Below are 12,641 nucleotides of genomic sequence, written 5' to 3'. Positions count from 1 at the left end.
TAAGTCACAATGACTACAACAATGGACTTCCAGTGCTTCCACTGTGTTAGCCTTTGTACTGCCACACTGGGACTGCAGAGTGTTCTCATATGAACTGCACAACAGAGTGTCTTCTTCAAACCCAAAAGATTACTATATATGTTAATAGGAACAAAAGGTTATTGACTTGTTATGCCTAAAGTTACCTAGGTGAAATCAATTCCATAAATAAGCAGATATTTTGACCAGTTTACCTCTACTGAACTCTCTTGTTTCTACCATTAGTTCTTCTAAGAAGCTGTCTGAACATTTGAAAATGAAGATAATTCATTAGTACAAAGCAATGAATGACTATGGGGGGGGAAGCCCCTAAAATACTTCCGGCTAGCAGTCTACCATTGTGCAAAGCATTGCTGAGAATGAAAATTACACAGAACTGTTAAAGTCAGGCAGTATGTGGAAGACTAAGAAAAATTTCTGCTACACTTACATAAAAAGTGGACAGAGCCGCAGATCACTGCAAATGACTGCCTGAAAAAAAATAACTAATGATGGATTAGTTTCCACAGAACGTTGTCGCTTATATATTTTTTTAAAAATGATCTTAATGGAATTACTGCACCCCTAATGTTCCTTAAGGATTAACCTTGTATATAATGCTTCACCCCAATAATCTCTGGAATAGTGTTTTTTCAGGGCTTCCTGGATGTTAATCTCTACTCCCTACCCTACCCCGGGTTGCAGCTGATAGAACAGCTGAATGATGAGATTACACCAGATATTCCATTCTAACAACTTTCCCATTTAGACTATCCCCCACTGTCCCGAGATGCTTGGGCATGATCTTGGAATGTCCAAGATGCATATGCTATGAGACTTCAACTTACCTTCTCTGAATAAGAATACAGTCCAGAAGTTAATGCATCCATTAACTGGATGATAATCATGGCTTGTTCAAAATAATCTGGAACCTGACCATATAACTGACCACATAGTAAACCTGTTTTTTTGGGGGGGCGGGCACGGGGAGAGAGATCCCGGTATATTTGAAATTAGTGGACATTTCCATAAATCCTTCATTATGGTCAGGTCAGTCTGATCTCCTTGGAGTTCTTCTTGGCTGTGACTCACTATAAGAGAGAAGATAGAGCTATTTTATCAAATTTCCCCCAGGTACCTGATAGACCATGACAAATTTCAATGGATTCCTAGGAGATCACCTGAACCTCTGGTGGGTAGTTCTGCGGTGAACCTTTTTGACCTAAGACATCTAAGATGACAGTCGGTCTTGACAGATTTGTTCTTGAGCATCCTCTCCCTATGTGCTGACCCAAGGAAGCTCTTTGGTTACTGAGGAGCTCTGGGAGATAAAATGACAAAGGACACTGTAAAGCAGCACTCTAGAATAGAACAAAGAAGAAACCCAAATATGGATAAAAGTTCATAACTGAGCCTACACAATAATAGCAAGCTCGATCTCAAGAGATTTACTATCCATAAATTATCTTGCACTATTTCCTCTTTTAATGCTGATTTTTTAAATACCTTTATTCTTGTCCTTTAGGGTGGCTATGTTTTATGAGACAATTTATCTACCTGCCAATGTAATCTAGCATCTCTTCTAGATTCCTCTACTACTTCTACAGACTATTGTGAAGATGAATTGTTCATGCATAGTACTAAAATATGGCATGAAATTCTACATTTAATTTTGTGCACCTCTTCAGTAGTTTCCATTATTCTTTTCACTAAAGGTGAATTATTTGGAAGAGAGCAAAGACTCCTTCCTTCAAGTTTATTTGCATACATGTGATCAAGAGTTAGTGTTCAGGACCAGTGAAGAAATTTCTTTGGAGATTCCTAATCAACCTTGGCAATATATTCTGATGAAAATCTATTCATCTCTGAAGCTTTCCAATATTAAAAATATATCACTTCTTACTTTAGGAAGTAATAAAACCATAAACTTTTCCAAATAAGATGGATTCTGAGAAGAGACCCAAGGTCTGTCCTATAAAATGCAGATTATATTCAATTTATGATGTGATTATTCCATATAATGACCTATTTGGTTTACTTATGGTTCTTTCCCACATAAATATAACTCTTAAATAAAGACGACCTCCTGTTGTACCTCAGCACATTAATTTCATTGCTTATGCTCTTTGATTCATCATTTAGGTTGTATTGAATAATTTTGACTGTGCAACTAAATCACTTTTGGACGACACAGTAAGCGGTCTGAAAAATAAATTGCTCATATGGGGAATTACATTTAAAATCTTCACCTTGTTCTGTAGCAAGAAAGGTAAAAAAGTGGTGTTTTATGTAAGCAAGATTCAGTTCAGATAACTAAAAGGGATCAATTCTTGAATTGCAGGAAATAACAATGAAGGGTATGCCAGATTTCTCTTACAGAGTTCCCAGCATGTTTTAGGATATCAAAAGATCCTATTCCTGATAAATAAGATATGTGGCAAAACTTCTCTTACAGCATTGTTCTATTAGAAATTCAAATATCTTTTGGATAAAGCTCTAATTTTATTTTTTCTGGAGAAAATCTCTGGACTTTTGTTCCACAGTGATCAAACATATCATAAATACAGCATTCTCCTATCAAAAACTCTCCATGCTAAGAAAAATGTGGACTTGTGGAATGTCTCTTTCTCACATCTGACAGGAATAAGTGACAACGCCCATTTTTTTTTTGATAATAATAAGTTCAAGCCAGAGCTGGAAACCTGGGAAATTGAGGATCAAATTCAGACCTTCTTGGGACTTGGGGTAAATTCTAACTTCATCCATTGTGGTTGAATTCTAACCAAATCAGATTCCATGGTTGTGATTCTTTTCCCTCAATCCTGGCCACAAAGCCACTTTTCTAAGCTCTGGAAAGAAGGCAAGGGCAAATCATTTTTGAAAAATGTTATCAAGAAAATTGCAGGGGGTAGTTACAGAAGTCAAAACTGACACATGGCAATTTTCTCAGTTGATTGAGAAATTCAAGAATGTTGACCTCAAACAATGTTTTTAAATCTACTGTTTCAATTTTATGTTTACATTCTGGCAAACAGAAATATAATACTATTTTTTTCAAAGTGCAGAATACTTTGTGATCTTTGTCGTTGCACAGCCAAAAATAAAAACAAATAACAAATTGAAAAAAATCATAATATTATTATTAGGAGCATGTTTATGTAATCCCTAAATATGACTGTTAGCTTAATAGACATTAAACCTACTGATCACCACAGAATGAATATAAAGCAAGCAGTGTTTTTTAACAACACTAGCAACATGCTAGACAGAAATCCTAAGATGTGTTTCTAGAACTGAAAAACTTTGGAATGTGAGAGTCCTAATGTTATGAACATTATGTTGTTATTGGGACTAGGATCTGTTTTAGTTCTGAAAATTGTTAATTTTGTAACTCTGTATTTTATTATAAGGTAAGCAGCCTAGAATTTAAAAGTGAGGCAAGATATACATTGTAGTAAGTGAATGAGCACCTGCAATGGAAAATGTGGCAAGTGGTGATGTGTATGATCATTTCAATGAATAAAAAAAATTCTAGCACCAAAACACAACAGGACAGTGAATTTCACAATAAGGGTACAGCTACTGAATAAAGATTATTCTGAAAAATTAAGTTACCTGAACAGAAAACAGCACTTCAGAAAGGGCCTCAGGAGTTGGCTTGATGATCTACTGAGGTATATAGTAAGAAACAGTCATTAGGAGTTTCAGCAATTGCAGTATTCTGAATGGAATCAAAAAATGGATTGGAAGTCCTTGGTGATTTCCAATCCGTATTTCGATTCCATTCAGAATACTGCAATTGCTGAAATTCCTAATGGTGACCCGAATGACTGTTTCTTACTTACATACCTGCAACTGCCAAGTTTCGGAAAGCCATTTTGAGGAGACCATGTTGAATTTCAAACACCTCTTTTGAGTACTGAAACAAGGGTGCCATTCACTGTGGCTTAAAACTTAACCAGCTCTATAATTTAAATTATGGGATAAAAGTAATATTGTCTAAAATTATAATAATCACCGGTATCCATGACAAGCCATGATAGCAAAATGACAATATGGGTATCATGACATAAGTGACATAATTATGCAGATTTTATTAGTTGAATCATAATGTGTGATATAAATACATATGTCATGTTATCTCTACAGGTTAGATCATAACATGTTTCATCATTGGCCATCTTTTCCCTTGCAGTTGCACTTGTTTTCAATTGATCTCTTCCACTTCCAATCCTCTGGAATAGTTTTATTTTATCCTGTAAAAAGTAAACTGAAGGGTATATGAATAACTGCTAATTCACTTCTCAATTCCTGATTTACAGAGGCTGTAAAGGGCTATTAAAGAATAGATATTGGATATTGAACTTCAGAAAGACTGAAGTATGGACAGGTTTATTATCACTGAACTATTTATTTAAGCTCATACTATAAACTGAAGAATAGCTTTAGTGCAGTTCAATCTGCCCCATTGAACAAGTGCCCCATTGAACAAGAAAATTGGTTGTATCCCTATTCATCAACATGTGTGTGTGTGTGTGTGTGTGTGTGTGTGTGTGTGTGTGAGAGAGAGAGAGAGAGAGAGAGAGAGAGAGAGAAAGAGAGAGAGAGAGAATAATCAATGAATCATATATTACTTTCTAAAATATTTTTTCATGTCATCTTTATTTTTATACATAATAAAGGTGGCAGATGTAATCTTCCTATTTGCAACTTTTCAACAACTTTTACAGAGAGATCAGCTGTGTCAAAGGATGTACATTGTACTTTCCTCTTATTAGCTGTTGTTTCTAGTGTGTTATCTATTGGTTATGAATACAGGGTGCAGGTGATTGAAAATAGACTAAAATGTATTTTATTTTGTATTCTTTAGTATTCACATTTATTTTCATCTGAATCCAATCATTGCCAGACATATTTTATCACTATTTTCATTGTATATTTTGACCGGATAAAGAGTGGGATAACTGTAGACAGATTTTTCTCTCTTTGACAAGTAGACTATTAGACAAATATGGCCTGACACTATTAAAGGAGAACCATTTTTCCAATGTTATTGGTTCATTCAATAATTGTGCTGAAATCAAGATCAATTTCAAGTTGTTTAAGTCAACCTACATCCACAAATTGTTGTTTTCCAAATTATTTCCAACTGCAACAGCTGAAATGAAATAGCCACTATTTTAAGGTGATAAATTTAAAAATCTATAGCATAATCTGCAAAGTTATACTAAATAAACATAAGTTATAAAAAAGCACAACCTGAGTAAAAAGCAAGAATACTCCCCCAACTTAAACATACTTTCAGAACCCAAACCAGAAATTCATCCAGAATAATGCTAAAATCAGTGTTTGTGAAAATGTTTAAGAGCTCTGAGAGAATTAACACATTTGCCCCTTCATGAACAAGACCATATATTGGCCAGAATATTGCCAGATCTGCCTCAGAAGATGACTGGACAATTTAGCCTCATTTTTCAAAATTGTTTTGATCAGAGTTTTGATGCACTCTGTAAACCATTTTTAAAATAAATGCATAAAATATGAATCAATTTCAAGGATTGTGCTTAATGAGCACAATTTGTACAACATAATTTGTACTTTCCTAGTAAATACATAATTGCTACTATTCTTCATGTAATCCCCCTGAAGGACAACATCAGGTAAACATTAAAAAAAAAAAAAAACACCTCACATCTTTTCTAAAAAAGAAAAACATGAATTTGGCAAAGCTGGTCTTAGGATCTGAAGGTACTCCTTGAAGGACCCATTATCAATTGACTAATTCCATGCACAAAAAACTAAACATGGTTATAGTTACTTGAACCAGCTTTTCTAGGAACTAGATAACATCCCAAGGTATTGGCTAGGTATCACTAAGGAGGGAGATTTACATGTCTGCAAAGTCACCCAGTATCCCTTTATCTTCAAAACAGTTCAGCTAAGTGAGAAAAAGCATCTGGGAAAGTGTTCTGAATTTCTAACTAGTTTAAAAACAAGACAGTAATTAAGGCATTTCTGTCTCATTTTAAATGGGTGAAGTAAATCAAGATTTAACCACCTTGATTCACTATCACCATGCATAATAGAAAGTGTGTGTGTATGTATACACATATACATATATACATAAACATTATTTAAATACTGTACCTTTACTATCACCATAGGTATACTCTACCAACAGAGTAGGGTACTCCGCAGAATAAGGTTTAGTTGTGAAAACCACCTATCAATGGGGATTTGTTTAAAAATGTGGGTAAAATGTAATTCAGTGAAATCAGCTGAAACATTATAATCACTCTTGCCATAAAAGAACCACTTAGCCTCATTGTTAAGTCCTTCAACTAAACAAAGGTTACTAGGTTACCATTCCTGGTTTTAAAGCTTTAAAACATGATTTTTGCAATGATTGTGTAGGCAAGAACAGACATGAATAAACACATTGTACAGTGAAAGCCTTTTCACTGTACAATGTAGCTGCTAGTCCCAAAACTCCAAAGATTTTCTAGAATTAAATGTTGGTTTAAGTATTGTTGATATTTAATGCAATTATGTGATGAACTAGAGACATCCTGAATGCTCCCTTTAGTTATCAAAAATATCAACTCATGCATTATCTAGTATGGCACTCTTGCAAACGCGGGATGTAATAATAAGATAAATAAATGAAGCATGGGATATAAAAAGAGCAGGCTACAATAACAGGGAAAAATAATTTTGTAAACATATTCATTTAAGCCTACAAGGGTCGGATATTTTTTCAAGGAATAAATGAGAGATATAAGAATGATGGACACTAAACATAATGTGTTTGGGGTCCTGCTTGGTATTTTACAAAATAGCTTGTTTTAATGTGTATGTATTTAACTGCCGAGCGCCCTGCTGACTGAACCAGTTTGAATTCCCAGTAATGGTACAAATAAATATGAGGGAGTGCCTATCTCCAGTAAGATCCAGCCAAGTGGGAGAATTTTGAGTCCCTTCAATTAAATAATGTCATCTTTCTAGACCTCAGAGATGTGTTCCCTCTATTGCATTGCTTGCCCTCTGGAAGATTTCTGCTTCAAAGCAAAACGGATCCCATTCTTATGAAACACACTGCCCTGCAGGGCAGTTGGTGATCTCATTAGGGTTTTCTTGTGGGATTTTGTTGTGTCCTATATGTTCTCTGACTGTATAATATCTGTTTCTTTACAGTATTTCATTGTTCTGGCATCTGAAGTCAATTGGAGCCAGGTAATCTTAAATTTAAGAAAGGAAGGAGGAAAGACACACAATCGTCATTGTGTTATTTTTCAGCATATTAATTTTTCAGAAACTGGAAAAAAGTTGTTTTCAGAAAGTACAGCTGTGATTGTGCTGTTTCTTTTCCAATTGGTTGTGGGTTGGTTTTTTAAAAGGTACTTGTCATTTTGTTTATATGGGTAAGGAAATAGATTTGCAGGCATATTGTTTGAAATGGATAAACATTACATACAGTCATCAATGTACCACCATTTGTTCAGTGACTGAAGCTATGCTAGCACTGAACAAATGCTAGTTACACCTGTTCGCTGAAGTTACACCTGCTGCAATGCAATTGTGCGATCAAAATTTGGACACTTGGCAGTATCACAAGTTCTTCTCTACCCGGTTTGATTGACTAAAGCTCAAAATATCCATTGAAAGCACCAGACTCTAGATTTTTATATCTCCCTCTAAGGGTTGGAAAGATGTTTTATTGTGGAAAAAAAATCTAAGATAACAAAGTGAAACATACTAACATATATATGTGAGTTCTTTCTATGTCTATTGTCTTGAAACTATACTGTATTTGTATTACTATTAACACTATACAGTAATCTGTATACTATATTCTACTATTATTACATCTTACTCTATACTGAGGGGTCTTTGGTGTTCTCTGAGGATGGTTGTTTTCTTGCCATTTCATTACCCAAGCTAAGTAACATCATGAGTGTATCCCTCATTTCAACCCCGAGCTACAATTATTCTCCTTTATGATAGTCTATACCATTACTTCTACTGCTATACTATATTATACTCTATTGTTAGTATATTTTAATCATTGTTATTATTCTACTACTATTACTAGTTAACAGCAGTGTTTCTTCTTGGTCCCATCTCCCTCTCTCCTCCTTTCTCCCCTTTTCTCTCTTCATTTCCCCCCCCCTTTCCCCCTTTTTCTTTTATCAATGAGCAGCATGTAGAGCATTGGCACCTTCCCACAATGTGTTTGGCTTTGCTTTGTTGTATCTCTTCTTCTTTCTCTGGACCCTTCTGAACTCAATTTGGACAAGGGGTGGACATGGTCTTGGGAAGAATAACAGAATAACAGCGTTGGAAGGGACCTTGGAAATCCTCCAGTCCATCCCTCTGCTCAAGCAGGAGACCCTATACTATTCCAGACAAGTGGCTGTCCAGTCTCTTCTTAAAAGCCTCCAGTGATGGACACCCACAACTTTTTTTAAAGTTTTTTTTATTTTTTAGACAAACAAGAGCACCCACAACTTCTGAAGGCAAGATAATTGTTCTCCCTGTTAGGAAATTTCTTCTTAGTTCTATGTTGCTTCTCTTCTTGATTAGTTTCCATCCATTGTTTCTTGCCTTGCCTTCTGGTGCTTTGGAAAATAGGTTGACCCCTTCTTCTTTGCGGCAGCCCCTCAAATATTAGAACACTGCTATCATGTCAGCCCTACTCTTTCTTTTCACTAGTCTAGACCAATAACCAATTCCTGCAATCACTCTTCAATATGTTTTAGTCTCCAGCCTTCTAATCATCTTTGTTGTTCTTTTCTTGCACTCTTTTCAGAGTCTCAACATCTTTTTATAATACAGTGACCAAAACTGGTGTCAGTGTTCCATAAAACCCCCGACTCCCAGTAAAGACGCGGAAGCAGGCATTTCCCAAAGTTCTCTTTACTAGAAATAGGTAAACTGGCACATCTGGGAAATCCCAAATCTGAAAAGCCCGGGCTTTTCTTCAGTAATACAAAGCTCCCAAAACTACCCCCTTTCTCCTCAATCGATCACATGCTCCAATCACCGTCCGTTCCACCTTGACCCAGCACCTGACCCTCCTCCTCCAGATGCTGGATCACCCTGACCTTGACCAATAGGAAGAATGCTATTATGTCTACTAATTACCCCCTCCTAAATCCCCCGTCCTACTTTCCCACACATGAAGAGGTGGCAGCATTGAAGCTTCCGGCCTAATATGGCTTCCAAGGCTGACAACTGGATGCAACATTCCAAGTATGGTCTTACTAAGGCTTTATAAAGCTGTACTAATATTTCATGTGGTGTGACTTTGATTCTATCTGTTAATGCAACCTGTGATTGGGTTGGCTTTTTAGGCTGTTGTTGCCCACTGCTGGCTCATATTTAAGTGATTGTCCACTAGGATTCCAAGATCCCTCTCACAGTTATTGAGTCAGGTTTCAGCTAATCTGTACCTGTAAATTTGTTTTTTTCTTGCCTAAGTGTAAAACCTTGCTTTTGTTTACATTAAATTTCATTTTGTTAGGTAGGGCCCAGTGTTCAGCTTAATGAAGCTGGCACTGTCTCACAAAGGGCCAGGGAGGAAGAAAATGCAGTAATAAGGAAGAAGATGGCAAAGGTCAGCTGGAGGCTGTAAGGTCAGTGAGTGCAGAATGGTCGGTGGAGTGCAAAGCAGCCAAAAGGGCAGAGATTGAAGAGGGTGATGAGTGAGGGGAGGAGGAGTTGAAGAGGAGGCAGTTCCTTATCTAACCAACACTCCTGGGGCTGGAACAAAGACTCCAACACTCCTAGAACAAAGCCAGGAGTGGCTTGGATCAGGGCAGGTCCTCAGTTAATGAGTGGCTGGATTTGGTTAACGGTGGCAACCAGGACTGGATAAGCATTACTAAATGTTACAGTCATGCGGCATTATCCTTTATGTATAATTACTTAACATTGGAAATTTTTGTCCCAATTGCCATCAAAACTCAAGGACTACCTGTATAAATTCAGTATCCAGATATACTGGAAGGCTCTTATGAAAATAAGATTTCAAATTTGAGGGAGGAAAAAAGATTAACTAATTATCACTGCTGTTTAGTGAACTGTGCCAATGAAAATCACAGACATTGCAAAAGTCTCTTCGAAACAAGGAATTTTAAAAAAAAAAATGGATACAAGGATTAAATTCCTGTAGATTAAATTCCTGTAGTTAGCTAAAAGCATGCCCAACTTCAAACAATTGCCAAAAAAATTATCATGAAAGTTCAAAAATAATAGTGTATCAATGTCCCGAGTCCTTCGGGAGAGGGGGTGGTATAAAAATTTAAAAAATAAATAAATAATAAATAAATAATGTTTAATATTACTTTACTTGCAAATATAACAGCTATGGCACCAAACGACTCTGCTTGTAAATACATCAGATTTTCAGAGTATTCTGGCTCTGATATTGGATTCTAAAAGAAAAAAAGGGGGAAGGGATTCATATCAAACACTGCTAGTCTAATAACACTATTATTTTTTCATCCTCCTACAAAACTATGGGTAACCCTAGTGAAGTTGATATACTTCTTAGATTTTTGCCTACATTTTGGGGAAGGGAACTATATGGAACCTTAAACTGATATAATCTTTTCTTTTTTTCTTTTCTTTGCCTTGAAGTCAGTGTTGAGTCCTGGCAAATGCCTGCACTAGTCCCAGCAGTTTTCTTGCCAAGATTTCCCATTGCCTTCTTCATAGGGCTAAGCACATGCCTGGTCACCCAGCTGATTCAGTATCTAAGGAAGGACTAGACCTCACAGAGGGACTAGAACTCACAGTCTCCTGATTTCTAGGCTGGTGCCTTTAATTACTAGACCACAATGGCTCTCATCTGCTCAGTTCAATATAAAAATGGATTTGCCAATGTGGGATTTTGCAAGCAGACTTCTTTGGTGCCATTAGCTGATGTCTGCAAGTATTCCAAATGCAGGGTAACAAGCATAAAGAAACATTCTTAATACTCATTAAAACTTTCAGAAGATGGATGTATCTGAAGGAGCCCTCTACTGATGAGCGCAACATCTGGATAAGCATACTTAGCAATTCTCCTTTTGTACAGAACTAAGCAGACTGTATCTGCTAAGGTTCCAAATAGCTGCTTTCTCTAAGGGCTGCAGTGATTAGTAATTCTGTGACCTGTTGTCTAAAAACACCTGGAGGTGATGTTGCTATAAAAGTTTCCAGAGACAGTATACAGAACAATAGAGCAACAAAAACAAAATTTGTTATTCCCTCTTCTGTTTCCATTTCCCACATACCCCATGAGGGATGAGAATCTTTTGGAGCAGAGAGAAATTCCATTGTGGGAATAGATCTTTCTTTATCTGATCTTGTATGGAGACTTGTGAATAATAAAGAAAGTCCTATCATGTTGTTTTGTTATAGAATTAAATATAATTAAAAAATGTAAGGCAGATCTTGTTTTTGGACATATTAGAGATATTTACCTGGTTAACTTTACATTAAATTTAAAATTGGATTAAATTTAAATTTAATCTGCAAATTATTTAATAAAAATTCAAAACTTTTTTTTATAAATTAGATTTGTATGGCTGTTGATCTTGCAAATACAGTTTAAAAACATCAATATAAATAAAAAATACCCAAAATTATAATTTAAAAATTTCAAAAACATTCTATCAAAACTGTTCTACATTGTTATAGTAATAATATTTTAAAATCTAGAGGACTGTTATAATGAGCTATATTAGTAATTAATTTGCTTTTTCACTAATTGCCTTACTAATATATTAACAGTATAACCATATTATAGCTATACCTTACAATTTATTTATCTATTGCACTACATTAGGGATAAAAAAGGAATGGAAAAGATCTTGATTAGGCTAATAAACATTTTGGTACTATATATAAAGTCACTAGTGGGGAAGCAAATGGGATAGGGCAGTGATGGCTAACCTTTTTGCCATCGTGTGCCAGGAGGGGGGGCGGGGGAGGTTCATGTGTACGCATGCCCACACCCATAATTCTATGCACCCCATTCTGTGCATGCGTGCACAACCTCCCCTCCCCCCTGCTCCTGGCACGGTAGGCCGGTAGGCCCGTTTTTTTTTTTCTCACCTGGCTTCCCCACACTCACACCAGGCTCTCTGGAGGCAGGAAACAGCCTGTTTCCCTACTTCTGGTGGGCACAGAAGACCCAAAAATCATCTGGCCAACATGAGCATGCGCGCCAGAGCTGAGCTGGCATGTCCACTGATATGGCGACGCATGCCACCTGTGGCACACGTGCCATAGGTTCGCCATTACAGGGATAGGGGATTTGAAAACAGCACCCCTGGCTTTATGCTTTGGAATTATTAATAGTTATATGCCTGCTTAAATAAAACAGGAGTCTATAAACTAAAACATAAACAAGATTAACTTTTATTTAGAAAAGTAAACTTACCACAGTTTTTGGCCCAAATGGCCCATACAAAAAAAAAGCTCTTACTAGATTTTCAATCTCAATCTTCAGTCAACATAGAAAAAGATGAGCAATATTCTATTCAGAAGGATTTAGTTTTCATATTAGAGACTTTTATCAAACAAACATCATGGGACTCTTGATCAATTACACAGGATTCTTGATCTGTTAATTG

General features: G+C 36.2%; 1 protein-coding gene and 1 long non-coding RNA gene across 4 annotated transcripts in view; one reads left to right on the top strand and one right to left on the bottom strand.

The window, feature by feature from the left end:
• The window catches only part of NKAIN2 (sodium/potassium transporting ATPase interacting 2), a 556,752-nt gene that overhangs the window by 411,555 nt on the left and 132,556 nt on the right, over positions 1-12,641 (bottom strand). The window lies entirely within an intron of this gene.
• The window catches only part of LOC148116829 (uncharacterized), a 40,794-nt gene that overhangs the window by 22,599 nt on the left and 5,554 nt on the right, over positions 1-12,641 (top strand). Inside the window, exons 2-3 of the long non-coding RNA XR_015731414.1 lie at positions 7,213-7,251; positions 9,542-9,653. This is a non-coding gene — a long non-coding RNA (uncharacterized LOC148116829). The remainder of the gene's footprint in view (positions 1-7,212; positions 7,252-9,541; positions 9,654-12,641) is intronic.

Source organism: Pantherophis guttatus, chromosome 1 (genome assembly GCF_059756535.1).
Source record: "Pantherophis guttatus breed Tessera chromosome 1, ASM5975653v1, whole genome shotgun sequence".
In the NCBI taxonomy this organism is placed as follows: domain Eukaryota; kingdom Metazoa; phylum Chordata; class Lepidosauria; order Squamata; family Colubridae; genus Pantherophis; species Pantherophis guttatus.
Note: the sequence above shows the minus strand (reverse complement) of the source record. Positions and strands in the feature narration are given on the sequence as shown.